Here is a 5575-nt window from a genome sequence, read left to right on the forward strand (position 1 = left end):
CCCGGGGTCGCCGTGAGTACTCGCGAGGCCATCCTGTGGGGCGGCCGCCTCGGGGATGGGGCGGGGCGGTCGGACCGCGGGAAGGGTGCGGGGCCCGCCCTGCCTCGATCGGGGCGGACGAAGTGAGGGGCTTGGACGGGGTGACAGTGACCTGAAGGGCCCCCTCTAGGCGTGGCAGGCTGCTCTTCGATCGGACTCAGGCTTCTTCCCCGGGAGGCAGATGTTGGGTGTTTCTAGGAGTCTTCCTTCGCAGGAAACGTGGAGAAGAGCAGTGAACTGCTTCCCCGAGGGAGGCCTAAGGGCCTGAGAGCGCGAGGGGGTGGGGGGCAGATCATGTTTTCCGAGTGCACCCGGTCTTTTCTCTTCACGAAGTACCCGAGATAGCTTTCGCCTGCGGGGTCACCCTTCCATGGACTCTTCTTACACTCTTTGTTCAGTGGCCTAGTCTTGGAGGAGCCGAGTCACCTCCTCTCCCTGGACCACAAAGCTGAGACTTGAAACGTTGTCAAGTTGTCACTCCCAAAAGCACCCCTGTGATCAGACTTTCTGCTGATCCCTGACACATTAATAGTCTTTCAACTGCCAGTAATCTAAATTAATACTGCGCTAAACAGCACCCTTGCTCTGGGTTCTCTTCAGGCAGTTTTGTACTTGTATTTAACCTCAAGTTCTCTTGAAAGGTTCCTTCCTTTACCTCATTTAGATCAACCAACTAGGTTCATTAATAGTTCCCTTAGTTACAACTTCATTGCATAAAGAGACTTGGCAAATATGCTGAAGTCCCAGTTCTACTATATCCTGGTTCTTGACCTTAAACAAGTCTCTTGTCGTAATGGGCCTGAATATCTGCCATAAAGGCTTCAAACTGGGCCATCTCTCATGCTTTTTTCTCTTTAGAATACCTGCGATTCTGTGACTTCCATGATCCACCACTTGCCTCCTCCCACTCTTCACCTTTTAAATCCACTTCCCACGTCTTTAGAGGAGAGGGCATTGAGAGTAGAAGGGACACAATGCTTCAGTAAAGCAGCCTGGTGTGAAAAAGCTGGTAGTCTCTAAACTGTGTCTTTCCTAGACAAGAAAAACTCCCTGAACTCTTTCTCCTTGTGACAGCAGCAGAAACCAAGTAACAACAGCCCTTGGAGAAGGGTTAAGGTTTTCTTGACCACTACGGTGACAAAGACCTTAAGAAAGTTGGTACTTCTGGCCTACGCTGCCATCATCCTACCATCCAGCCCAAGACGGCCCAGTCTGGACATTAGTGCCTCCCTCTTTATTCTTCTGAGATCATCCAGATCCGCACGTGACTGTTTCTTTTCAAATTTCACAAATCCAGCCCTCAGATCTTCATATCCTGGTTCTCAGTCTCCCTTGAAGGTGAATGGAATCTCGATTCTCAAACTTTGTTTTTTTTTTTTTTTTTAAATCATTTTAATGTATGATTTAGTGTGTGTATTAGTTTTTTATATGTACCTCTCATTTGGCTTGAGGAACCTCTTTACTTAGTGTCCAGCAGAAGATTCACTTATTCACTCATTCATTCTATAAATATGTGCTGAGAGACTACTGTGTACCCGGCACTGTTCTAATTGCTAAGAACAAAGCCCTTGTCACCAAGGAGCTTACATTCTGATGGACGATTGTGATAATAAACTTAAATATGTTGTATGTTAGAAGGCGGTAAGTGTTCTTGGGAAAAGTAAAAATAAACAAGGACGGGGATAAGTATGTGTGTGTCAGGTGGTTGTTTTATTTAGGATAGTAACGGTAACATTGGAGTCCTGGTATGGCGCTGTGGTCTAAAGCACTGGACCCCAATGTCAGTTTGAACTACAAGGTCGGTAGTTCAAGCTCACCAGTTGCTCCTTGGAAACCCTATACAGGGTCGCTATGAGTCAGAATCGAATCAACAGCACTTCACAACAACAATAAAGGTAACGTTTGAGCAGAGGGAAGAGGTAAGGAGCTAATCATGTAGATAATAGGGGTGCAAAGCATTCTAGGAAGGTGGAACAGCAGCTGCAAAGACCCTGAGGTGGGAATATGGGTAACATGTTTAAAGGAGAGCAAGGAACCCACTGTGGAGTCTTGGGGATAGATGTGACTTTCTAGGGAGAGCGCCTGTAAGAGTAGCTTCTTTTTTTCTCTCTCCTAACTTTATATTCGAAACTACCAGCTGCTCCGCGGGAGAAAGATGAGGCTTTCTACTCCTATAAAGATTTACAGCCTCGGAAACCCTGTACAGGGTCACTATGAGTCGGAACTGACTCCACAATACATAACCACCACCTGTACTGGACACAAGTTAACACAAAGTGCTTAGGTGATTTAGTCTAGCTAAACGGTGACGTGGAGAACTCAAGGTCAGAGATTCTCAGGAAGGGCTCATAGAGCTGCTAGGAACCAGAGAGCAGTTTCCCTTCTGCAGTCTCCGCCTCTCCATGCTAGAGTCCCTCTCTGCAAGTGGTCTTTCTCCACTTCTCATAGTAGACAGGAGAGGGGCAGCCCCGTAGTTTCACTCTTTGGCTTAGGAAAGCAGTCCAGTCAGAATCAGAGTCCCTCATTCTTAATCCCAGATTTCCAGGAGAGAACATCTGTTTAGCACAGCATGGATCAGGAATCCACTCAGAGTTCAATAAACCGCAGCCAGGGCACAAAGGGTCACACAGGACCAACATGGACATGGGGCCTGTGGATGTCCAAGAATAGAGCTTATGGACTAGACTCACCTAAAATGAGGTCCACCTATAAATTCCTAGTTGCAGGACTAGATGATTTCCTTTATCCTGGTTTAGAGAAGGTAGATGACTGGAAAGATACAGTCAGTAGAGATTCATGAAAAGTAGAAGATATATGGTATAGGGATGGAAAGTTGTAGAATATTAGAGTTTGACATTTTCATTTGTAGGGAAGATCCCCTATGCTTTCTCAAAGTGTACATGCTCAAATACTCTCCCAGGTATGCATGGTTCTCCAAAGGTATGATGGAGCCCTTTCTGATGAGTTCTTTTAGGGAGTAGGGCCAGCTCCTTATTAAGGGAGTAGAGCCAGCTCCCCAACTACTCTGAATGTCTGCACTCTGTGATTCAAGGCTATGACTCCTGCTATTTCATGCCAATCACTTTTCCTGTTACTTTAAGCAATGAGTGTAACAAACTACTAATAATACAATGGTATGGTTGGGTGACAAGGTGAGAAAAAGAAAGTGTCAGAAGGGAGAGGCTAAGGGTGTGCGAATGTGAAAAAACAAAACACAAAAAACTACCCTGGGAAGATTCTGACTAAGGCAGGCACAGGAGGGACAGACATAACCTGGGTTTACAGCACTCAGGGCCAAAGTCAGCCCTGTGCGTGTTATGTTTACATAGAACAAATGAAATAGAAAAAAGGAGCAGGTGGAAGCCTCAAGACAAACCAATTCTGAAAAGATGAGAGATCTAGCAATGCCTTGTTCTTGTTGCTAAGTGCAGTAGAGTCAGTTCCTACCGATGCCTGGGGTGGGGGTGGTGTTAATAATCATAATCACCCAAACCGTAACTTTTACGGAGTGTTTCCTTATCCCAGGTATTCTGCCGGTTACCTGATATGTATGTGTATTAGGCGGCTGCTGTTAGTTGCCGTCGAATTCATTCCGACTCATGGGGCAACCCCAAGTAGGGACCCTGTTTAGGGTTTTCGAGGAGCGGCTGGTGGATCTGAACGCGTGACCTTGCAGTCCAGTGCTTATCCTCAGCACCATACCAGCACTGTAGAAATGTTTATATCTTACAGCAATGGCTATTTGACAAATTTCTACCTGGTGTGGCGCTGTGGGTTAATGCGCCAGACTGTAAAGCCATTTGAACTGCAAAGTCGGCAGTTCAAGCTCACCAGTTGCTCCTCGGAAACCCTATACAGGGTCGCTATGGGTCGGAACCGACTCGACGGCACTTAACCTGGAAGGTGGGCGTCCTAGTGTAGCACTACAGTTCGCTAATGGTCGGAAGCAACTCAACGGCACTTAACAACCCGCAAGTCGGCGGCTTCCCGAGCCTACAGGTATCTTACAGTGCCATCCCTGGTCATTCCTCCTGACCACACGGGGCGCCAAACGCAAACCTTCTCCCCTTTGAGAGACTGCCGCGAGTCCCCCAAAGCCCCTCTTCTTTCTTCACGTCACCCCACGCTCCACACCTCCTCCCCTGGAGCGGACCACCACGCAGGCGCCCAAAGCCCGGCGTCGGGGGTGGAGCGGGGGCGCGCCCAGGGACCGGCCGCGTGGCAGTTGGTCGGAAACAAGTCATGTGACCGCGGAGTCGCCGCGTGAGCGTGCGCAGAGCGGCTCAGCGCGCCCGTGACGGAAAGACGAGGCGTGGGGGTGCGCGACCTCGCCCGCCCGGCCCGCCCCCCGCCCCTTGGCCTGCCGCTCCAACCCCGCGGGGCGTCCCGGGCCGCTCGTCCCGTCAGCGGCGGCCGCGCGCGGCCCGGGGTCGCCGTGAGTACTCGCGAGGCCATCCTGTGGGGCGGCCGCCTCGGGGATGGGGCGGGGCGGTCGGACCGCGGGAAGGGTGCGGGGCCCGCCCTGCCTCGATCGGGGCGGACGAAGTGAGGGGCTTGGACGGGGTGACAGTGACCTGAAGGGCCCCCTCTAGGCGTGGCAGGCTGCTCTCCGATCGGACTCAGGCTTCTTCCCCGGGAGGCAGATGTTGGGTGTTTCTAGGAGTCTTCCTTCGCAGGAAACGTGGAGAAGAGCAGTGAACTGCTTCCCCGAGGGAGGCCTAAGGGCCTGAGAGCGCGAGGGGGTGGGGGGCAGATCATGTTTTCCGAGTGCACCCGGTCTTTTCTCTTCACGAAGTACCCGAGATAGCTTTCGCCTGCGGGGTCACCCTTCCATGGACTCTTCTTACACTCTTTGTTCAGTGGCCTAGTCTTGGAGGAGCCGAGTCACCTCCTCTCCCTGGACCACAAAGCTGAGACTTGAAACGTTGTCAAGTTGTCACTCCCAAAAGCACCCCTGTGATCAGACTTTCTGCTGATCCCTGACACATTAATAGTCTTTCAACTGCCAGTAATCTAAATTAATACTGCGCTAAACAGCACCCTTGCTCTGGGTTCTCTTCAGGCAGTTTTGTACTTGTATTTAACCTCAAGTTCTCTTGAAAGGTTCCTTCCTTTACCTCATTTAGATCAACCAACTAGGTTCATTAATAGTTCCCTTAGTTACAACTTCATTGCATAAAGAGACTTGGCAAATATGCTGAAGTCCCAGTTCTACTATATCCTGGTTCTTGACCTTAAACAAGTCTCTTGTCGTAATGGGCCTGAATATCTGCCATAAAGGCTTCAAACTGGGCCATCTCTCATGCTTTTTTCTCTTTAGAATACCTGCGATTCTGTGACTTCCATGATCCACCACTTGCCTCCTCCCACTCTTCACCTTTTAAATCCACTTCCCACGTCTTTAGAGGAGAGGGCATTGAGAGTAGAAGGGACACAATGCTTCAGTAAAGCAGCCTGGTGTGAAAAAGCTGGTAGTCTCTAAACTGTGTCTTTCCTAGACAAGAAAAACTCCCTGAACTCTTTCTCCTTGTGACAG

The sequence above is a fragment of the Chrysochloris asiatica genome, unplaced genomic scaffold (assembly GCF_000296735.1).
Source record: "Chrysochloris asiatica unplaced genomic scaffold, ChrAsi1.0 scaffold00092, whole genome shotgun sequence".
NCBI lineage: Eukaryota > Metazoa > Chordata > Mammalia > Afrosoricida > Chrysochloridae > Chrysochloris > Chrysochloris asiatica.